Below are 24735 nucleotides of genomic sequence, written 5' to 3' on the forward strand. Positions count from 1 at the left end.
GTTATTCAACAGCAGAAGGGAGCTAGGGTTGGAAGAAAGAGTATATTACCAAATGGAATCCCATATGCAGACTCCACACTTGCCTCTGGACTCACATTCTGGACTGAAGCCCACAGTTTGAGCACCACCCAAAGGATGATGTGACATCAGTCACTTCCCTGCCGCCTCACAGAATTTACTGTGCAGGATTAGTGCATGCTTGTATGTTACAAATGTTTCATATGATCATGCAAACAAGGTTCTTATGATGCAAAACTTGACATCTTTGCTTTTGCTCATGTTCGGTGGACATGGAGAGACCACAAGTTCATCTCAGCCAAAGCAGCAGTGGTCCTCTTCAGTTCTGACTGCTTCTGGTGGACATGTCTCACACGAATCCTTAACCTTGCCCTTGAATGCCCTATCTGGTATATAGTTTTGAATTTTCAGGAACTGCTTATTCAATTTGGGTTATTTTTTTTCTTGCTGGACATATATTGGATCGTTCCATTAAGTTGTTTATCTTTCTCTTTATTTGTTAGTGTTCACGGTGATGAGTAACTGTTTTGGAAAGAATGAAAAACCTGGTCATTTTATTTTAATCTGAAAGTATACTTAGAGAGGTTGTATAGGTAGGATAAAAGGCTCCTCAGTAGGTGTTATTAATTAATGCTAGTGTTTTCTCAGCTTTCTACTTAATTTTCTCACAATTCTAGATTAATGAGGCTGCGTTGGGGGTTGGTTATCAGAAATTCCTAATTGAATATTATTAGGATGTGAAATGTGGCAGTGGGAGGTGGAGAGAGATTGAAGGGGTGGGTTGGCTGGAGAGAGCTTGGCTCCTTCACTGGTCATACTACAGCAGCAGACATCATGGCACCTCAACCTACTCTCATCTGACACCTGACCCTGTCATTAGGTAACAGCAACACTACCAAGATTGTCATCTTGTTGTTTGAAAGTAGCATATTTTCCAATTCTGGTATACACTTCTCTCCCAAGTACTTAGTACAGTGCTCTGCACAAAGTTAGAACTCAATAAAAATGATTAGGTTGATTAACTCTCTATGCTATTCTCCGAAGTGCTTCGTACAGTACTCAGCACACAGGTAAGTGCTCAGTAAAGTCCACTAATTGGTGGTATATGAACTGCATTCAGTCATTGAATCACTGAATTTACTGAGCACTTACTGTGTGCAAAGCACTGTACTGAGAGCTTGGGAAAGTACAGTAGATGTTAAGAAGGCTGGGACTGCCACCATGACTGTGAATTTGGTATCAGTGGTATCAGTGGTATCTATGAAAATGATCATTTGATCTCCCAAAAAGGACAAGCAAGTCAGCATTGATGTCTGAGAGGACAACCATCCCATGATTCCTCCAAACATCCTTTATTCAAGCATCCTGGAAATTATTTTCAGGGAAATAAAAAGCAAAAACATAGCTTATATCAATGATGCAATGTTTCTGTACTTTTTTCTCACTTTCGTTTTGCACCCTGCTATCAGAGTGCATAACAACAGAGAGTTTGCAGGGCGCAAAGTAACAGGATTCCTTGTATGAGTCTAATACAGTGGAGAAATGAAGTAATTCCAGTTGGGGCATGGGGTGTACATGGGAGAGAACACTTTTTTATTTTTTTTTTTAATTAAAAGGGCAACACTAAGCTTAATGCATGGGTGGTACAATAGCAACTACCCTCCCTAGAAATTTGGATTCACAAAAATGAATAGTGTCCACTTACACTATATTTTGAGAGAACAGATTTTTACCCAGATTCTTAGGCTACATGACTTTCATTTTTTACTCTTTTCTAATGCTTGAAACACTATCACTCAATGGTTTGAATGCACTCTATGAAGAATTATGTACTGGAGCAAACCATTATCTAATGATTTCTAGTGTTAGCTGCTTCTCATATTCAACATCAGCAACCACCTATTACAAAGATGTTAGTGAAAAGATTCTGCCCTTTCTTCCCCGTTGTATTAAATCCATCCATGTGGAAATAAAGCTTTAATTTTTATTATGGTGGATTGCTTGTTGTAGGCAATGATCAACTCCAGTGTTGTTTTGTTCATGGGAATAGAAAAAAAGAACTATACTGGGCTACTGATGCACTGGATATTCTCCCCCCCACCCCCCCCACACACATGCACACACATGCACACACACAAACACAAAACACACCACACTGGTACTACCATCTGCCCCTTCTTCTCCATCCATAAGGATGAAGAATCAATCAATCAATCAATCAATCATGGTATTTATTAAGCACTGTGTGGACAGTACTGTACTAAGCACTTAGGAGAGTGCAGTACAACAAAGTTGGTAGACACAAACCTTATCCACAGTGAGCTCACAGACTGGAGGGGGAGACAGACATTAAACTAATTACAGAGGGGTAGGTATGCATGCTGGGAGGGTGGGGTGAAAATCAAACTGCTTGAGGGGTAGTAATAATAGAAATAGTTATGGTATTTGTTAGCACGTACTATGTGCCAAGCACTATACAGAGTACTGAGGTAGATATAAGATAATCAGATCCTACATGGAGCTTACTGTTTAAATAAGAGGAAGAACAGGTATTGAATCCTATTTTGCAGGTAAGGGAACTTAGACAAGGAGAAGTTATGTGACTTGCCCACAGTCATACAGCAGGTATGTGGGAAGCCAGAACTGGAACCCAGGTTTTCTGACTCCCAGGCTCATACTCTCTCCACTAAGTGACACTCCTTCCCAGATCCAAGGTGTCTCAGTGATGCAGAAGGGAGTGCAGTTAGGGGAAGTGAGAGGTTAGTTAGGGAAGGCCCCTTGGATTAGATACGATTTTAGTAGGACTTTGAAAATGAACTGAGTGGTGGTCTGTCAGAAGTCATGGGGATGGGAGTTCTAGGCCAGAGGGAGGACATGGGCAAGGGGTCAGTGGACGGACAGATAAGTTTGAGTTACAATGAGTGAGCAGCAGTGTACATTTTCAGCTTTTGGAACATCGTCATTCCTTCATTCAGTCATATTTACTGAGTGCTTACTGTGTGTAAAGCACTGTACTAAGAACTGGGGAGAATACAACAGATGTTAGAAAGGCTGTGACTGCCACTGTGACTGTGAATTTGGGACTCTGAGCACCAAGCAGCCCAAATGCCTACTCCTGTAGCCATAATGCCCTATTTCACTTGATGTTCATAGCACTGTCCTTGTCTTTTATATTGTTTTGTATTTTTATAGTTTCATCCCTTGGTCTTTGATTGTGAGCTCATGAGGGCCAGGAACTGTGCATAACCTTCATTTTTGTATTTTTTTCCCAGTACTTAGTTCAATGATCTGAACAGAGCAAGTACTTAAAAAATATAACTACTACGACTACCGCAGTGTTCTTGTAGAGCAAAAGAAGGATGGTGAATCAAAACTGCTCCAAATTGAATAGACAAAAAATGTGTTAGGTTCTTGGAGGAAACATTTTTTTTAATGTTGTCACTTTTCTCTATCTTAATAATTGAAAAAAAATAAAATTGGAGAATTTGAATGCATTTTAGAAAATATGACTATTCTCCAGGCACTGATGTTTATTATTTGTTGAGGACCCTTTGTGGACTGAGTTTTCAGATAATAAAGGCTCCATTTAAGAGTTTATGGTCTCAATAGGGCTGTTAGAACAACTCTAATGTGGTCTGTCCTGGGTATGAAGGTGATAAAGTTTGAAGACTCCAGAGATTTTTATATATTCAGTGGAAGGAGGACGTACCATGTTTGGAATTTTTCAAGGAACAGGTTCATCTTAGGGAGGAATTTGGAAAGCTAAGGGAGTTTATCCCTTAGCTTTGGAGTTTTCGGGAAACTAAATTAAAACTGACAATCCCACTTCCAGGATGGCTGTGTTTCTTAGGGGGATTACTCTCTATATTGTTGGTTTGCTGGAATAGGGGCAGTCAGGGTAGGAAAGCACCTCTATGAACACTGAGAATGTTCCAAGACCTGGAAAAAAAAATCTAGGAGGAGAGAGTGGAGATTAGGAAGCTGCAGCAGACCCTACTGGGAAATAGTTTCAAACATAACATTACACCAGGTATTTTTACTTGTAAAAAATCTGCATTGCCTGTGACGGAGCTCTACAGAGCTTTAATACCCTAAAGGGAAAGGTTACACAAATATACACAGTAACGAAAGATGTGAAGAGTTACTAGGATGAAAATTCAGGTAAAAAGAAAATCTACTGAATCATGTTGCTCGATGGAATAGAACTTCTGTAGTGTCTCAGAAGGGTTTCCTATGGGAACTTTGAGAGGGCAGCCACTTAACACAAGTACTCTTACCTTTAATTTATAGAATGCCTTCCTTAAACTGTTGCTGGCTATTCATGTGCAGACACTCTTCCACTCAAAATTTCTATTTTTATTCCATGTATATGTTACAATTTCAAGCAAGACATAGACTTCATTTTTAAAATGACTGCACTGGCTGGGACTTGGGGACAACACTAGCTTTTAGCATGATATTCAGCATGGCCGGAGCAGTTGTTTTCCTCAAACCAAGTCCTAATCTCTCATGGCTACTAAAGATTGGACAAAAGAGTGAGGATGTGAAATCTGGTACCTTTGCCTCACTTCACCTCATTTGATTTCCTCTTTCCTCTTTCTCCCCTTTCCTCTTTCCTAAATTAGACTCCTACTTTGAAGTCAGAAAATGTGAAAGTCAGTTCAAGCCATCATTATATCTTGGGGAAATGAGCCTAATACCTTTCTCAACTATTTCTTCCAAGTGTGTACAGATAAAACAACCTAAACATTTTAGCACATTCCAAGGTTGAAATTGCTTTCATAGTACATCCAGAGCCAGTTGGAGTTTCTACTGGCCTCAAAACAATGACAATGTGACTATATTGCTATGTAATAATATCATAATGTCAGGAGCTGTTCACAGTTTCCAGTTCTGTGTTGTGAACAAAGGTTGGAAACCAAGAGCAAACCCAAGGAAAAGAGGTTCAATGAAGAACTGAGAATGTTTTTGGAAGAAATGCCTCTCTAATGAGTTTAGCAGAAAGTGGCCAGTGACCAGTAACATGCCTTTGAAAGACTATTATTGTAGGAAAATCTACCATCCCAAATCAGGAAATTCAAGCACCAGTAATAACTGTGACATTTGTTAAGAGCGCTTACTATGGGCCAAGCACTAAGGCAGATACAACAAAATCAGATCAAACATATTTGTCCCACACAGGCCTGTCTAACTGAGAGAGAACAGGGATATACAGAAGAGGAAACTGAGGCCCAGATAAATTAAATGACTTGTGATCACACAGCAGAGAAGTGACAGAGCTGGGATCAGAACCTAGGTCTGCTGACTCCCAGTCCTGAGTGCTTTCTTCCAGACCTCACTGCCTCCCTGAAACCCCACTATACCTTCATTACCAAATCCCTCATAAAACATTTTGTTTAACCAGAAGAGACATAGGATTATTCAGCACTATAATCAAATTGGCCAGACTTTCTTCACATGACAGCAGAGTGATTGACAAGCAGTTGTCACCCACCTGCTTCTCTTTAGCTTTCCTTTGCACACATAAGTGGATGTCAACTGTTTTCCGTTAATACATATTCAAATAGGCTCCAATTTCTCGGCTGGGATTTTGAAGAGCATCTCGTTTAGTCAGACAGATGTATTGCATCTCCCACCACCACTTCTGATGCAGTACTATTCATGGATATATGTGTGTGTGTTAAGGAGACTCAACTTTATTAACTCAGAAATGGGTAAAGAGGATGATCAGTGATTATGAAAAGCAGTGTTCCCTAGTGGATAGAGCATGAGCCTGGGAGTCAGAAGGACCTGGATTCTAATCCTGAATCTGTCACTTGTCTGCTGGGTGACTTTGGGCAAGTCACTTAACTTCTCTGTGTCTTAGTTACCTCATCTGAAAATGAGGATTAAAATTTGAGACGTGTGAGACCTGGGCTGTATGCAACCTGATTATCTTGTATCTACCCTGCTCCTTAGTACTGTCTGGAAAATAGTTAGTCCTTAACAGATACCATTAAAAAAATGTAATTGCCATCAAGCAATCAATTAATGATACTTATTGAGCGCTTGAGTGCAGAGCATTGTGCCAGCTAGCGAGAAGCTGCCTGGCTCAGTGGAATCAGGCTAGGACTGAGCGTCATGAGACTCAGTTCTAATTCTGGCTCTGCCATTTGCCTGCTGGGTGACCTTGAGCAAGTCACTCAACTTCCCTGTGCCTCCATTTCTTCATCAGTAAAATGGGAATTAAATACCTGTTTCCCCTATCCCTGCCCCCCTGGGTTTAGACTGTGAACCCCATGTGGACTATGTCTGATTGGATTGCACTGCATTAGGAAGGGCTTAATAAATATCAGGCATATTATTACCAAGTGAATCCAAGTGCTTGTAAATGGAGTTCGAGCCTATGATAATCTTCCTGCTGTATGAAGACTGAAGAATTATTAATTTTATTTTTCAAAGAAAAGATGGGAAAATTAAGGCCCTTTTAACCAGCTTGCAAAAATAGAATTGGAATAGGACAAGTAGAAAGACTGAATGAAGTAAAAAACCCACTAAATGTCTGGACACTACTATGCATATTTTGAATGAGTTACTGAACTTCACAACTATGCATTACATTGTCATTTCATGTATTTAGAAATTACATGTCATAATGATAAATCTTTGCAATTAAAACTTGATCAGTACAGCTCTTTGGGGTTACTGGGGAGGGTGTATGTCAGAAATTCTTGTCTTAGTTCAAATGCCCTTTAAATATATTAGCAAATTCCAAGAGTAATATTTAGAAAATTGATACATTTGATGTCGAGGTATGTTGTGTCATGTTCTTTGAGAAAACAAATGTGTAATAAGACCACATGTTGTTATTCTAATCAATAGCACTAAAAAGCATCAATAACTGTGGTGTTTGTCAGCGTTGTGAATTGATTTGATAACTTATAAATGCTAAGAATTAGAAAAACATTAAAATTTGAGCTTGGTTAATAGAGCCATTTTTCTAGTACCCTACCCCCTTAGATTGTGTTTGATTTGATTATCTTGTATCTACCCCAGAGCTTAGTACAGAATTTGGTTCATAGAAAATGCTTAACAAATACTGCTAAGTATTATTATTAATATTATAATAGATGCCTATAAACTTATGTTTCAATTTACCCTTATTTTAAAGCTAGTTTAAATTTTAAAGAAAATTAAGACTGTATTTAAAATTCACTCGTATGCAAATAATTACAGTTAAACTAAGTATTTTGTTTTTCCACATGCAACCCGTCCCCCATTTTCTCATTCATATGAGTTGCTGTTGGTCTTTTGGTAGTGGCCCGGAGCCATTTTTTTGTTTTGTTCTGTTTAGTGCTTTCTATGTGCCAGGCACCATACTAAATGCTGGAGTAGATACAAGCCAATCAGGTTGGACACAGTCCCTGTCCCACACAGGGCTCACAATCTTAATCTCCATTTTATAGATGAGCTAACTGTGACACGGGGGAAACTAAGTGACTTGCCCAGGGTCACACAGCAGACACGTGGTGAAGGTGGGATTAGAAGTCATGTCCTTTGCCTCCCAGGCCCATTCTCTATCCACTAGGTCATGCTACATCATCACCTTTGGCTCAAGTGAACACCACCCAGAGGGTGGCACAATGCTAGTCACTTCCTTTTCTGCCCATGAAGTCTACTGCACAGGTTTAGTGTGAGCCTATATGTTACCTATAGTAATAATAATAATGATGGCATTTATTAAGCGCTTACTATGTGCAAAGCACTGTTCTAAGCCCTGGGAGGTTACAAGGGGATCAGGTTGTCTCATGGGGGGCTCACAATCTTAATCCCCATTTTACAGATGACAGAACTGAGGCACAGAGAAGTTAAGTGACTTGCCCAAGGTCACACAGCTGACAGTTGGCGGGGCCGGGATTTGAACCCGCAACCTCTGACTCCATAGCCCGTGCTCTTTCCACTGAGCCACGCTGCTTCTAATACGAGACATGACCTTTCAAATGTGTTTCATACTGCATAAAAATCATCTTTTCCACTGTGTATGACCACTCCTTAGGGGATAATTTCCACCAAGTCATGGTGGGTTTCCTCATTAATTTCCCACTGGCCCCAGACAATCTCTCTCTAAATGGCCTAGTGGATAGGGCACTGGCTTGGGAGTCAGAGGGACCAGGGTTCTAATCCCTGCTCCACCAATTACCTGCTGTGTGACCTCGGGCAGATAGAAAGCACTTAACAAACATCATCATTGTTAGTATTGTTATTATTATTATCATTATTATCCTCATGAAGTTCCAAGTGTAATAGTTGAGGCCTCCATGTAGTAGAGACTATTCTTTCCCCCTTGCCTGAGTCTCTTCTCCACTCCTATGAGGTGTGTGTCACTCTGGGGGATTGTTGAGGTTTGTGTGCAACATTACTGTTTATGGCCAAAGAGAACACAGCAACAAAGGAAAACAAGTTTGATCTTTTGCAGATCTCAAGCCTGGCTAAAGGAGAGAATCTAAGTGTAGCTTGGGGAGAAGGGGGAAGCAGGCTGTATTTTTCTCAGTCCAATGTTCTTTACATTTATTATTTAGCTCTTGCTCAAAAAATACTGTATAAGAGAAAATGTGATATAACCAGATTTTGAGTATATGAATGGAGGCGCATAGGGAGCAAAATACTAGGGATTGAGTCATCACCATCATCGCCATCATCGTCATCACCTGCATTTAGGGAGCATCTATTCGTCACATTCATTCATGCAATCAATCATATTTATTGAGCACTTACTGTGTACACAGCACTGTACTAAGTGCTTGGAAAGTACAATACTAGGCAACAGAGGAGCGTGCTTTAACCTCTTTGCTACAGACAGGACCTCAAAGGATTGTCAGCTTTCACACTTCATTCCTCTCAAAGCGACCTACTCACTGTGTCTGGTTCTCATCTCTCCCACCGCTGGCCTCTTGCTCACACCCTCCTTCTTGCTGGTAATCCCTCCCCCTTCTCATTTGGCCAACCCTTGCTCTCCCCATTTTCAAAACCCTTTTCCAATTCCATCTCTTCCAGGAGGACTTCCTGATTAATCTCTCATCTCACAAATCACATAACTGCCACTTCAGCTCTTCTACACTACCTAAAACCTGAGGATTCAGAAATCCTTCCACCACCACTTGCATATATATCTTTATACACTATTACCTCCTCCTATCTATAATTTATCTTAGTGTCTGTCTTCCTAGCTAGATCATAAGATCCTCTAGGGCAGGGATCATACTATCCCCTCCTACCTTACCTCGCTACTCTCCTTTTACAACACAGCCTGCCAACTTCACTCCTCTATTACCAACCTCACTGTGCCTTGATCTTGCCAATCTCGCCACCGCCCATGTCCTGCCACTGGCCTGGAATGTTCTCCCTCCTCACGTCCAACAGACAACTACTCTACTGCACTTCAAAGCCTTATTGAAGGCCCATCTCCACCAAGAAGCCTTCCCAGACTAAGCCCACCTTTCCTCTTCCATTCCCTTCTGTGTTGCCCAGACTTGCTCCCTTTGTTCTCCCCCCTGCCAGCCCCACAGGACTTATTCATTCATTCATTCATTCATTCATTCATTCATTCAATCATCTTTATTGAGCACTTACTGTGTGCAGAGCACTGTACTAAGTGCTTGGGAAGTACAAGTTGGCAACATATAGAGACGGTCCCTACCCAACAGTGGGCTCACAGTCTAGAAGGGGGAGACAGAGAACAAAACAAAACATATTAACAAAATAAAATAAGTAAAATAAAAATGTACAAGTAAAATAAATAAATAAATAGAGTAATAAATACGTACAAACATATATACATACATACAGGTGCTGTGGGGAAGGGAAGGAGGTAAGGTGGGGGGATGGGAGGAGGGGGAGAGGAAGGAGGGGGCTCAGTCTGGGAAGGCCTCCTGGAGGAGGTGAGCTCTCAGTAGGGCCTTGAAGGGAGGAAGAGAGCTAGCTTGGCGGATGTGGGGAGGGGGGGCATTCCAGGCCAGGGGGGTGGCGTGGGCCAGGGGTCGATGGTGGGACAGGCGAGAACGAGGCATGGTGAGGAGCTTAGAACATATCTGTAATTTATTTATTTATATTGATACCTTTCTCCCCCATCTAGACTGTAAGCTCATTGTGGGCAGGGAAAGTGTCTGTTTATAGTTGTACTCTCCCAAGCACTTAGTACAGTGTTCTGCACACAGTAAGTGCTCAATAAATGTGATTGAATGAATGAATGATTCTACTAGTTCTATGGTACTCTCCAAAGTGCTTAGTAAAGTACTCTGTATTCAGCAGGTGATCAATAAATACTGTTGATTGATTGATTAACAGTGTGATAGCCCCTTTATTATAGAAACTTACCATCAGTGATGTCAAGTTCAAAAACCAAGGAGAGCAGTGTATAGATTGTACACATTCAATCTGTGTGCATGTTCCTCTAGACTGTAAACTCATTATGGGCAGGGAATGTATCAGCTAATTATGTTGCATTGTGTTCTCCCAAATGCTTAGGATAGTGCTCTGAACATAGTAAGCACTCAATAAAAACCATTGATGGATTTATTGATTGATTAATAACATTACAGCAATCAATTTTTGAATATATTATTTATTATATGAAATTACACTACCTTATCATAGCATTATTATATTACGTCCACTGGACATTTACTATCAAAAGTCTTCATATCTTTGTTTTAATTTGTTTAACATCTTAAAACAGGAAGTTCTTAGTTCCATTACTCATTTGATAAATGACTCCATTTATTCGGGAAGTCTGTAAAATCTCCTTTTTGAAGCTTTCGATGACTTTTAGGGAGTGAAAGAAAAAGATAATTAGTTGAGAGCATCAAAAATAATTTTAGCTGGTTTAATTTCTGATTACCAACCCAGGTATTCCTTGGGTGCCAAGCAAATCCTGTTCATTATCATTCATGACAATTTCTTGGTTTTGTTCTCAGAAGTCGTTCTGTTGCGAGGAGTGATCAATTCAGTCAATTCCTTGGAGATTATTATTAAATCCCAAAAGAGGCTCATTAATCATTTTTTTCTTCAATTCCTGACACTGAGTGAACAACGTGCTTTGAATATGTGAATGTGCCCCCTTGAGTTCTGAATGAATAGATGGTAGGGTAAGGTATAACTCTTTGATTTTCTCTGAATTACACATTTACCAATTGCTTATTTCATGTGGTCAGGCAGTAATTTCTAAGGTTCTTGTTGGAACTCTGTCAAATCAAGTGAGTTTGTCTTCAATGAGAAACTTGCAGACACTCCTGAGAGAAGGACAGGTGATAGTGAGAAGTGCATTTGTGAAGTCAGGTACCTCGATCTGCAGTTCCACCTGTTATGCGAGAGAGAAGGGCATCCCTTACTGCCCAAACAGCAATTGACAGAGCCACTTAGAAGCAGCTGCTTGATTTCCTGTCTCACTGATTAAGAACCTCCGGGGTAATAGAGCTGACTTTTGGGTCTTTTCTCAAGTGACAAGAGAAGCAGTGTGGCTCAGTGGAAAGTCTGGCTTGGGAGCCAGAGGTCATAGGTTTTAATCCTGACTCTGCCGCTTGTCAGCTGTGTGACTTTGGGCAACTCACTTAACTTCTCTGTGCCTCAGTTACCTCATCTGTTAAATTGGGATTAAGACTGTGAGCCCCATGTGGGACAACCTGATCACCTTGTATCCCCCCAGTGCTTAGAACAGTGCTTCACACATAGTAAGCGCTTAACAAATGCCATCATCATCATCATCAAGTGACAAAGGTCTAGAGAGAAAGGGATGGTGGGATCTCAACATACATCTCCAGATTCATTTCCTGGTAGTTTTCTTCATGAGTGAAGGTAAGGAGAATAAAAATACCTTAGAGATTCCTTGATTCCTGTGGGTCTCTGTCAAATCACTGGCAGAGTTCTACCATTTCAGCTACTGGATTTCTTTTTATACTAAATAAAATGAATCATAACGCTGAGTCTCTGAGATGTGTGATGTGGGAGAATAGCTTTTGTTTATTTTTATCAATTTGAGTATGGTGCATATGTGTTTGGTCTGCCGTGAATAGAGGGTTCCAGAGAGGCCGTTCTGTATGAAAAGCATCCTTCCTGAGACAACTTGCCTGTCAGCTTGTCAGAAGGATTCACTTCCGTGAATGAGTGAGAAAAAAAACAAAAGCAGTGGCATCTTTACCCACAGATGGAAATAGAGATGTAAACAGGAAAAGATGAAAAACCATGTCACACCCTAGGACTTAGCCAGAAGGGAAATTAAAATAGGTAACACTGAGGGACAGGGAATAAGAGGGAGAGACTGAAACTGAAAATGGAGAAGTAGAATTGATGTTCAGTGCTATAAAGAACTATTAAAACATCGCAGGCATTGGTGAATTAACAAATTCACATGCACATAAACTACAAGATAGAAAATTACCAAATAAGCATCGAAATATTTTCCTTCTCAGACAAACATGCTTTGCTGCCCAAATATGAACTGCTTTTTGCTTCTGGGTAAATAGTTGGGAATAATATTTTACTTCCAAATATTGGTTTCCATGGAAAATGAATTTCAAGTGAAGTGCAAAGGGCATACGCAGCTAGAATGACAGATGGATATTTTATAATATTTCCAGTTGTCTATAAGGCATTGAAACCTTCTATGTGTCATGAGGAATGTGGGTATCATAAGTTTTAAAAGAACAAAGGTGTCACATAGAGAGAACACACTGACAAGCTTTTATTTGATGCCTAGAAACCATTCTAGTGTCTGACATGTGAAACCTCTGGGTATGCTCTTTTTAAGAATTTAGTATGCAGGTGAATGTGTGTGTGCAATTTCAAAACGAAGGAAATGTTAAGAAACAAAATAGTCTGTCCTCTGTCATTATGTGCACACATGCATGCAAACAGGGGGCATGCAAATGTACATATACACATAGAGATATTCAAATCCCACTATTGAATATCCCAAGGGACACCTATACTGCATCTGTCAGCCAGAATTACCATAGCCCCGAAGCTAGAGCTAGGAATCCAAACTTTGCTGACTGGAAAACTGTACAGGAGGGCAGTGTTGAACAGAGCTCTTTTTTTTCCACTCCAAGACATTCCTCTTAGCTCCCGAAATAGCTATGTTTTGTCCTGTAGATAAAACATTAGGAAAAAAACACTGCAAAGATCTGCTGCACATCCCTCCAAAGGAAGTTCCAATTTGGAAATTGAACCTTGGTCATTATGCTAGAGCTTGGGGAAAGTCAAATGCCTTCTTTGGGAGGTGTGTTTTTCTGAGGCTAATGGAAGTATTAGAGGGGGAATGATATTCAGCAATCCTCCCAAACAAGCTAAATCACACCAAAGCAATGAAAACGCTCCAAATAAGCTAGAGGTAAGTGACTATGGTAGTTAATCCTTGGAGGAGGAAATTGGCTTTTCCAAACTCAATGTCAAGACTGTTTTCAATGTGTGGCAACTCTGTCCTTTAGAATGAATCCCTTTGTAAAATAACCACCAAAGGCCCAGGTAACATCATTCGAGTTTTGGTGATTGTAGAGATTCGTACAAACTAGGCTTGCTTCCTTACTGTATAGGCAGCAGGGAGAGGGCATGCTGCTTAACTCATGTGCCCAAGATAGGTTTTTACAGTCAGGTTACTGTTACTTTGTGTTAACTAGGGAAGCCCTGGGCTGGCATTAGGTAACAGGGGAAAAAGAGGTGGTACAGCCTAGCAACAATGCAGCCAGGTCAGACCATCAGTGTCTCCACCAAGGTATGTGACTATGTGGTCCTCTGTGCATTCACCTGAAAAATTCAAAAGTCTAATGTTACATGGAGATAGTTCCAGGACACAGAATTGAGTAAATCAGTTTTGCCATCAAGAAATCTAGGATGCGTTTCACAGCAGTCACTCTTTGGCCCCTGCACCTGTTGATGCTTTTCTACAATGATTTCTGGAGGGGGTTTAAGGGCTGGATCCAGGGAAAGAAGAGAGAAGTTTTGGGGAAGGGAGGAAAGGAAAAGAAGGAGAGGAGGTGGGAGACATTGAGGAAGGGAGAAAGATTGGGAAATAGGGAGACAGAGAGAGAGGGAGTAAGAGAGAGGGAGAAATAGGGAAATAGAAAGACAATGAAAGAGAATGAGAGGGAAAGAGAGAGAGAAAAAAAAGATGGAATGACATGGAAATAGGGAGACAAAGAGAGGGAGTCAGAGATATTCATCCTCAACCCCACAGCACATATGTACATATCTTCATATATTGTAAATTATTTATTTATGTTAATGTTTGTCTCCCCCTCTCAATAGCAAACTAATTGTGGACATGGAATGTTTCTGCCAACTCTGTTGTATTGAACTTTCCCAAGCACTTAATACAGAGCTCTGCACCCAGAAGGTGCTCAATAAATACCAATGAATGAATAGATAGAAAGAGAGAAAGTGGAGAAAGAGAAAATGGAAGTCTTGCCCCTCTTCTTGCATTGGCAACCTTAACTTTCACAAACATGAATTCAACTACAATCTCTATGAAGATGATTCCCAAATCTACATCTCCAGCCCTGATCTCCTTCTTTGTAGCCTCACATGTCCTCCTGCCTTCAAAAGACCTCTACTTATATGTCTTGCCATCACCTCATATATACTGTACTCTCCCAAGCTCCATGATCACCACAGCCATGCCAGATATTCTGTCCCCACTCTATGGTCTAAAGTAGGACCTTTCAAACATCCAGCTCAAGGCCTACCATGTGATGAGTCTGAACCCCCCAAAATGAGACCATCCTCAATGTACAGGTGATTTTTATTGTGGTCCTACTGAGTGCTAAGAGTGTACTGAGCACTTAGAAGAGTACAGCAGCAGCAAGGCCACTTTTCCTCTCATCAAGAAGTTTACAATGTCTATCTCCAGAAGGTATATTTGTTTTTTATAGTTCCATACTGGTTATAGGAAAGACCTTGTCAAACATTATTCCTCAACCCTAAACAAAGATACCGTATTCACTCACATAATTGCACCCACTACGTAATTCCACCATCTGATTTTTGAGCAGGACATAAAAGATTGTCTATAAGCACTGTCAGCACTGTGGCCTGGGAGAGGGAGAGGAGTTTGGTCAGAACATCATAGATACAGGCTCATGCCTCAGAGTTTTTGTCTTTGAAATGTGTCCTTGTGTGGTCCAGGAGAGGAAATGAATAGAGACAGACTGCCATGGTTACAGGCTCCTGGGAAAGTGTGTATTCTAGGGAAGGAAGAGAAGTGTCAGAACCCACAAATGTTGCAGCTGCAGGCTCATGAAGACATGCAAACTCCAGGATGGAAAGAGGAGAAAGAGGAGGCGGAGTTATTATAATTCATTGGGTGCCTATTGTGTACAGCACCTGGGAGAGTAAATGTAAGAAATTTAATCTCAAGTGTCCTCTTACCTTCCTCTTCCTTCTCTCCTCCTTTCCTTCTCTCTTTATCTTTCCTTTTTTCTCCTGGTTCTTTAATTGATACATTTAATTCCCTGCCTGATAGCCCCTTCCCTGTTTAGGGGTTGAAAAAGTGATGAAAACAAGTGGGGTAATATGGAACTAAATATAGCATCCTTCCAGTCACTTATTTAGAACTGATATAACAGGTCCTTGACATCAAGTTTCTTCCAGGATTTTGCTGTGGAAATTGTGAAAGTAGAGGGAATAACAGGAGTATGATAGCATGATTAAAATCTTGCTCCAGCTAATATTAGAGATATTTGAAAAGCACTATGGGACAGGCACTTTGGTACATACCAGATAATCATGTCAGACATGATAATCATGTCACAATCTAAATGGGAAAGAAGAATGGATATTTAATCCCCATTTTACAGATGAGGAGACTGAGGCACAGAGAAGTTAGGGGACTTTCCCAAGGTCACACAACAGGCAGAGTCAGAATTAGAACCTAAGTCCTCTGACCCCCAGACCTGTGCTCTTTTCACTAGGCCGCACTGCTTCTCTGTGCCAAGATCGCCCAGTGCTCATTTAAAGCTCCTCTCAGTTGACTGCCCTGTTATCTGCAGATTACACAACCTCCTTCAAATAGCATCTTCACATTAATAATCTTTACCACTAATCCAGTGGCCACAAATAAAGTGGCCAACTGTTAATTCATTTCTGAAGCCAGTCCATAACTAACCATCAGGGTTCAATCCAGATTTCCCAAGATCGTGGTGTTTCAATCTCTTTGTCATTTCCAATCGCTCACCTTGATTTATGAAACATGGCTACTATGTGAGATTTAAGAGATTAATCCGTGATAAAACAAAAATCCTGAGGATGAAAATGATTGAATTGAAGGATTATCTTTTACAGGCAATGGTTAACTTTTTTTATGGTAGTTGTTAAGCACTTACTATGTGACAGGCACTGTATTAAGTGTTGGGGTAGATACAAGTTAATCAGGCTGGACACAGTCCCTATCCCACATGAGGCTCATACTCTTAATCCCCATTTTACAGTTTACGAAGACATAGATAAGTGAAGTGAATTACCCAAGGTCACACAGCAGACAAGTGGCAGAGGGAGGATTTGAACCCAGGTCCTTCTGACTCCCAGGCCCATGCTCTATTCACTTGGCCATGCTGCTTACTATGTTACTGTAAACTGCTACTCCATTGGAGTATTTGCAACTTGACTATTTAGCTACTGAGAATATTTATGAGTAAGAGGATTTATCAGGAATTTATTGTGCAAAGCACCATTTTAAGAACTGGGAAAGAATACATGGATGAGAAATACACAGAGTCGCTGGTCCTCAAGAAGCCCCAGAATGAGTCCTGAGGCCAATGGTGCTGTGGGCGGGAAAGGGGAGATTACTGACAACTCCAATGCAGAGGTCAGCTCTGTCTGATGGGCTTGAAGGGAGGGGCTGTGGCTCATTGGAACTGGCCTTTTGAGACACTGTGCTTCCTAGAGAGTTACAGCATGCCCAAGGGTAGTGGACAGGCCTGAGTTGAAAGAGGCACTCATAAAAAAAAGAAATATTTGTTGTTTTTCCTGCTGGGGCAGAGACCTATCAAGTCTGACCCTTATTTAGCATCCAATATATTCCCAGTCACGCCCAACAGGTTTAATAACCCTCCTTCTTCAGCCAACCCCCGACCCAATGCTCTTTCTCCCCTGGACTGCCCCTTTTCTTCTCTTTCCAGTGTTTGGATGCCCTTGAAGCTGCAGTGTGATTTAACCTGGTTCTGCATAATTGAAGTAAGGGTCCTTGTTCTGGGGCTTTTGCAGAATAGAAGCCATGTAACCAGGCTCCAATGGAGTTAATAATAAGAATGATAATCATAGTAATAATAATGGCACTTGTTAAGCACATACTATGTGCCAAGCACTGTTCTAAGTACTGGAGTAGATACAAGTTAAGCAGGCTGGACCCAGACCCTGTCCCACATGGGGCTCACCGTCTTAATCCCCATTTTACCAATATGGTAACTGAGGCCCAGAGGAGTTAAGTGACTTGCCTGAGGTCACACAGCAGACACATGACAGAGCTGGGATTAGAACCAGGTCCTTCTGATTTCCAGGCCCGTGTTGAATGTGCTAAGCCATGCTTAGTTCTTTAGAGCAGTCTCTGACACCTGCAGGTATATGAGGGAAAAAGTAAAGAAGGTAAGAGTTAGATTAAGATCAATATTTGCTCCATCTTTCCCAAAGAACCAAAGAGGTCTGAGGGATTTTGGAAAACTGACAATGGTGTGTGAATCTAGCACCAGGACCACCTATCAATTGGTGAATATTATCAATATTATCCTGCAGAGAGAGGTATTGATGTGTGTGTGTGTGTGTTTGTGCGCATGTGTGTGTGCATATGTATGTGTGCACGTTTCTCCACATAAAATATATGTAAGATGGCTTTCTGGTGAAGGCTAATATTCTGAAATAAAAATTAAAAAGACAATTGTGAAATTCTCACATTTCAGTTTTCTTTTTCCTTTTTCTCATTTTTATAATGTATGTTTTAATGGAGATGACCCAGTGCTGAGAATGCTCTTCACTGAATTATCCCACTCACTGGTTTACAACTTAAAATGAGGACTTAAAGTGGGATAAAGGCTGTGAGCCCGTTGGGTAGGGACCATCTCTATATGTTGCTGACTTATACTTCCCAAGAGCTTAGTACAGTGCTCTGCATATAGTAAGTGCTCAATAAGTATGATTGAATGAATGAATAAAAGGCCCAAAAAAGCCATTTCAATTCAATGGAAAAAAAAGGGCTCCACAGGTCTGATGAGGCATCAATCCAACCAATTGATGGACAGAAAAATGAGGAAACTGATTGTGGGGGGTTTTGTCAGGCAGGATCCTTAAAGAGGTTCTTTCTTGAGTGGAAATCTAAATGGTCCAGGGCTTCTCATTCCAGCAAACACCAGCAGTGAAGTTGCTGAAATGTTTAACACATCCTGAAAGTGGATGGAACCTGCCAGCCTTTAGGGCTTCTAGGGATACACCCTTATAATGCTGCTTTAGGGCCTTTGAAGGCTGCAGGGGGAAGGACTAAGCATCAAGGAACCTGGAATAAGAGACTTTGGTGGCAATTCTGGATAGACTAGTGGCAGGGGAGAGTGGTAGAGTGGGAGGGAGAGTAAGGTATATGTGAATCGAAAACAGTTTCAATGCAAGATTTACCCCCCTTGAGATGGAAAAGAGGAAGATTGATTTTAAGGTTGCTGGGGAATGAGCAGAAGAATTAGTACTTAGAATCAATCACATTTAATCAGTCAATCATATTTACTGAGAGCCTACTGGGTGCAGAGCATTGCACTAAGCAACATATGACCTATAGTAAGCACTTATCAAATACCATAAAAAAAAGGATTTAGGGAATTTAGGGAAAGATTGAGTGCGACTGAAGAGACAGAGGGTGGAATGAAAAAGGAAGTGGTGAATCCAAGACAGGTTTTACTTATCCCTTCTTACTGACAAAAGAGAAACAGGCGTGGGCTCTTTCAGTGTCTTTCTTCAGAGCATCTGCCATAATAGGGTAAATGAGTGTGTGAATCCACCTGGTTTGGAGAAGTTCATTTCAGAAGAATTGTTTTCAATGAATACTTATGAAAATGTGTCCTTGTGAAGGTTTAAACTGGACATTTTTTATCACATTCTCTCTGTTATCCAGAGGGATCTGAGCCTGAAGTGCTAAAATAGGATTTTTAATTACATATCACTCAGTGAGCAGCTTTAGAAATAATTTGCCCCAGATAAATATACATGGGGATTTTTGATTCAGCTAACATTATAATATTTCAAGAACAATAGAGGAGAATTCACAGATCTCTGTGATATTCCAGCTGCTTGTGAAAATAAAGAAGGTAATAAGTGACTATTTCTCAAACGATGTTTAAGGGTATTTACCATTTACTGGCTGGAGTTTTTAGAGAGTTGACTTTGGGAAATGCTTAGCTCTGATAAGAGTCGAAATGTGCCATTTTTAAAACATTAGTGTTGGAACTGGACGGTTTGAAGCTAACTCAGCCAACCAACCATCCAATCAATAAATGGTATTTATTGAGTGATTACCTTGTGCAGAGCACTGGACTAAATGCTGTGGAAGATAGTTGATATGATCCTTGTCCTCAAGGAGTTTACACTCTAGAGAGAGAGACAGATGAGAAAGCAAATTAAAAATAGGGGGAAATTACAGAGTATAAGGATATGTATGAAAGTGCTTTGGGAATGGGGTGAGTATCAAAATGCCTAAGGGATATAGACAAAGATACATGGGTGACGCTGAAGGGAGGGAGATTACAGTGAGGAGATGACAGGCGAGTCTTCAAAAAATGGAATAAAGTAACATGCAGCTAATGACCTGGTCTGAGGCTATCATGTCACCTTTAGATGTCTCACTAACCCAGGGACCTCTCTGGTCCCACCGTGCCGATAACTTGGACCCGAATCTAAGAATGGGAAGGGGAAGGGTGCTGGTTTCATCTGAAGAATCTAGTTTGAAATGTTCTCTGTAAAATGCTTTTGTCTCAAATTTGCAAATGGGGAAAGATCTTTTCACATTACTACTAGGAGAAGCAGCGTGGCTCAGTGGAAAAGAACCCAGGCTTTGGAGTCAGAGGTCATGGGTTCAAATCCCAGCTCTGCCAATTGTCAGCTGTGTGACTTTGGGCAAGTCACTTAACTTCTTTGTGCCTCAGTTCCCTCATCTGTAAAATAGGGATGAAGACTGTGAGCCCCCTGTGGGACAACCTGATCACCTTGTAACCTCCCCAGCACTTAGAACAGTGCTTTGCACATAGTAAGCACTTAATAAATGCCATTATTATTATTATTATTAATACTATTACTACTACTAATAATAACAATAATACTAGTAATAACAACTGTAGTATTTGTTAATCAGTCAATCAAGGGCTCAATAAATACAGTTTCTGTACACAGAGCACTGTAGTAAGTGCTTGGGAGAGTACAAAAGTGCTTACTATATGCCAAACACTGGTCTAAGCACTGAGAAGATACAAGAAAATCAATTCAGACACAGTTCTTGTTCCATTAGAGCTCCCAGTCTAAGGGGAGCAAGAACAGATATTAAATCCCCATTTAATAGATGAAGAAACTGAGGCACAGATAAGTTTAAGTGACTTGAATATTTGATTAACTTGGCAAACCTGTTAGGAGAAGCAGAGTTCTAGTGGTTAAAGTGTGAGCCAGGTAGTTACAAGGACCTGGCTTCTAATCCCTGCTCCTCCACTTGTCTGCTGTGTGACCTTGGGCAAGTCACTTAACTGATTCTTGCCTCAGTTCCCTCATCTGTAAAATGGGGTTTAAGATTGTGAGCCCCACATGGTACATGGACTGTTTTTCACCTGATTACCTTGTATCTACCCCAGCACTTAGAACAGTGCATGGCACATAGTAAGTGCCTAGCAAATACCATTAAAAAATGATTATGCCTACTCTAGGATCACTGAAAATAGGAAGATGAAGGTATCTATTGTTGTTCCCTAAGAAAGAAGCTAAAAAAGATTGGCTACAATTCTATTTATTTATCTATTTATTCTATACAATTTTGACTTCTGATATGAGACACTTAGACCGTCATACTCAAAAGGCAAAAGCAAAAATGTCTGGCCTGCTTCTGTCTTTTAAACTCACTAAGGTGTTTAGAGCAGGCTCAAAGCCAGTAATAATAATAATAATAATAATAATAATAATAATAATAATAATAATGGAATTTATTAAGCGCTTACTGTGTGCAAAGCACTGATCACTGAGTTCTAAGCACAGTTCTAAGCACTGGGGAGATTGCAAGGTGATCAGTTTATTCCCACGGGGGGCTCACAGTCTTCATCCCCATTTTACAGATGAGGGAACTGACACACAGAGAAGTGAAGTGACTTGCCCAAAGTTACACAGCTGACAGTTGGCGGGGCTGGTTTATGAACCCATGACCTCTGACTCTAAAGCCCGGGTTCTTTCCACTGAGCCATGCTGTTTCTCAATGGGTGGTCTCAAACTGGGGAGGGTGTTGTGGAGGTGGAGGGAGGGTTAAAGGCAAGGGTGAAAACCTGGCCAATTCTCCCCTTTGCTTTCCTCCCTTGCCTTTTCTCCCTTTCCTGTCCCCAGCAGCCTTGAAACCACAGATGTTATGACACAGTCCCCCAATTGCAGGTTTCCTTGGAAAACCAGAATGGATTTGCCTGGAATGTTGAACCTGTATCAAAATGTTATGATGAGAGGGAGCTGAGAAGTAGTGGGATATATTGGAAAGAGTAAATACCTGGAAGTCAGAAGGGCCGGGTTCTAATTCCACCTCTGCCGCTTGCCTGCAGAGTGACCTTTGGTCATGTCACAACTACTCTGTGCCTCGGTTTCTTCATATGAAAAGGGGGCATCAAGTACCCGTTCTCCCTTCCCCTTAGACTGTGAGCCCTTGTGTGGGGCCAAGACTTGTGTCTGATATGATTGTATTGTATGAACGACTTTGCTTGGTTCATAGTAAACTCTTAACTAAAACCACTCCCATTTTATTATTAAATACTTATGCTTCCAGAAGTCATTCAGGAGCATGTCTGAGAATAAAGGCTTTGTTCTGGCATTCAAAACTATGTTCCCTATTCCGACCACTATTTAGATCTCTTCCTATCTCATAAGAGGAGCTGGAGCCTTTCACTTCTAACTAGAACACCAATCACTTCTATATAGGTACTAATAAAGCCTGAAATGGTAAATGTCATGGATTAAAGCAAAAATAGCACGTGCAGCTTTTCTGTGCCACTTACAGCTGTACCATCTCACAGCTTGTAAGAATAATATTTGGTAGTAGATAATAGTGTCTGGGTGGAAGTAGGTTTGCATGGTCTGTCACCCCAGCTGCTATGTTTCCACTTTTCTTTGTTGGGTCTTTACTCAAAAGGAAAAACATTTTGTTTTAGAGGCCAAGCAACACTTAAGGCTTTGGAGAGTGTTACATTGAGATTTCTCTTTTATTTTACTTTTACAAACACCTTCATTTTCCTAAAGGATATCTAGAGAAGAAAGCAAGTAGCCAGTTTCCTTGTAGTATCAGCTCTAGTAAATAATGTTGAAGGCAATAATGATATGTACCTGAAACACATTTTCATGAAAATCTTTAAAAACATTAAAAACAAGTCCTGAGAGAGGGATGGGATGTACCCTGTGGACAAGAAGTGATAGGATGATTTATACTGATTGGCCACCAGTATCACCTGTGGGATGATGTCTTTTGCCACCATCTATAGTACAGTACTTTGATGAGAAAAATATCTCTTTGCACCCATTTTACAGATGAGAAAACTGAGTCAGAAGCCATTAAAATGGCATTTTCAAGGTCCACGATAAGAAGCGTAGTTTCTGGGATCTTGGAGTAAGCTGGCCTATTCCTCCAGCCTCAGGTCCATCAGAAATTATTACTTTTCAAAACTTTAGTCCCAATTTGGGGGGACAGTAATGCAGCTTTGTTTTGACTCAAATATGAAAAGTGCTTGTCTCATCTTCTTACGGTGAAAAACCTATTCTCTGAACCTACAATTCTGACATTTTACAGAAAAAGTTCAAAAATGTCCATGAAAAGTTCAGAGCACTCTTCCATTGCTAAAAAATAGACATTGGCCTACTGGCTTTCGGTGTCATTTTTGGTTTGGTTTGTTTTTAATGATAGTTGTAAAGTGCTCACTGTATGCAAGGCAGGGTACTGAGTGCTGGGATAGATACAAGCTAATCATGGTGAGACACAGTCCATGTTCCTCATGGGGCTCACAGATTCAATCTGAAAAACTGATGAAAAAACTGAGGCACAGAGAAGTTAAGCAATTTGCCCAAGGTCACATAGCAGACAAGTGGCAGAGCTAGGATTAGAACCCAGGTCCTTCTGACTCCTGGGCCTAGACCATGCTGCTGCAAGGGTTCCCATTTGAGGGAGTTTAGATGCAATTTTTCTCCCACAGAGGCTCCCAACCTAAGGGGAGGGAAACAGCTTTTTTTTTCCTCTATTTTACAGATGAAGAAATAGAGGCACAGAGAGATTAAGTGATTTGCCCAAAGTCACACAAGTAGACAAATGTTGGGAAGCAGCATGGCCTAATGGAGGTGTCAGAGGACCTGCCACTTAATAATAATAATAATGATAGCATTTATTAAGCGCTTACTATGTGTAAAGCACTGTTCCAAGCGCTGGGGAGATTACAAGGTGTCAGGTTGTCCCACGGGGCATTCACAGTCTTCCCCCCCCATTTTACAGATGAGGTAACTGAGGTGCAGAGAAGTTAAGTGACTTGCCCAAAGTCACACAGCTGACAAGTGGCGGAGTCAGGATTTGAACCCATGACCTCTGACTCCAAAGCCCGTGCTCTTTCCACTGAGTCACGCTGCTTCTCCACAAGGTCATCGGGTTGGACACAGTCCCTGTCCCACATGGGGCTCAGGCTAAATCCCAATTTCACAGATGAGAGAACTGAGGGCCCGAAAAGTGAGGTGACTTGCCCAGGGTCACACAGCAGACAAGCGGTGGAACCAGAATTAGAACCCAGTTCCCCTGATTCTCAGGCCCGTGCATGGGCCCATTGCCCACGGGGGTCCGGGCCTCCCGCTGGGACCAAGTGGGGAAGGGCCCTCACCCCACATCCCTCCTCAGGGGACTTGTCTACTGTGAGACCCTGGGCAAGTCATTTAACTTCTTTGTGCCACAGTTTCCTCATCTGTGAAATGGAGATTAAATCCTATTCCCTCCAACTCAGATTGTGAGGTCCATGTGGAATAGAGATTGTGTCCAAACTGATTATCTTGTGTCTACTCGCAGTATAGTATACCCACATAGCAGTCGCTTCCCAGTTGTTAGCTCCTTCCACTGGATTGTGCAGAATTATATGGGAGGCAAGTGTTCCTGACTGCAGTCAGTAGTAACCTTGTAGATTTTCTTCATTGCTCTACCAGTTTCCCATCCAAAACCTTCCCTGATCCCAAGCCTCTCTCAAGTCCCGCATCTATACCCCCCAGTCTCACATGTTCTGCTCCAGGGCTGTTTCGTTAACTATTTGATCTCAGAGCCAGCCCTACTTCCATAATGAATACTCCCAGAAGGCCTACCTCAAAAACAGGCTCTCTAAACTCATGACAACTCCAGGACAAGCCAATGGATTTCATTCCAGCATCTTCACTAAAGGAGTGGCATCTCCACCCACTTAATCATGCCAAAGACAAAGTTCTGAACCTTGATAAGGAAATTGTGTTTTCAGAGGCTTCTTCTGGACTCTG

The 24735-nt window shown here is 41.2% G+C and overlaps 1 protein-coding gene across 2 annotated transcripts in view; it reads left to right on the forward strand.

Moving 5' to 3' along the window:
* Positions 1-24735, forward strand: part of ERBB4 (erb-b2 receptor tyrosine kinase 4) — a 1221345-nt gene that overhangs the window by 652263 nt on the left and 544347 nt on the right. The gene's annotated exons all lie outside the window — the stretch shown is intronic.

The sequence above is a fragment of the Tachyglossus aculeatus genome, chromosome 7 (assembly GCF_015852505.1).
Source record: "Tachyglossus aculeatus isolate mTacAcu1 chromosome 7, mTacAcu1.pri, whole genome shotgun sequence".
Classification (NCBI taxonomy): domain Eukaryota; kingdom Metazoa; phylum Chordata; class Mammalia; order Monotremata; family Tachyglossidae; genus Tachyglossus; species Tachyglossus aculeatus.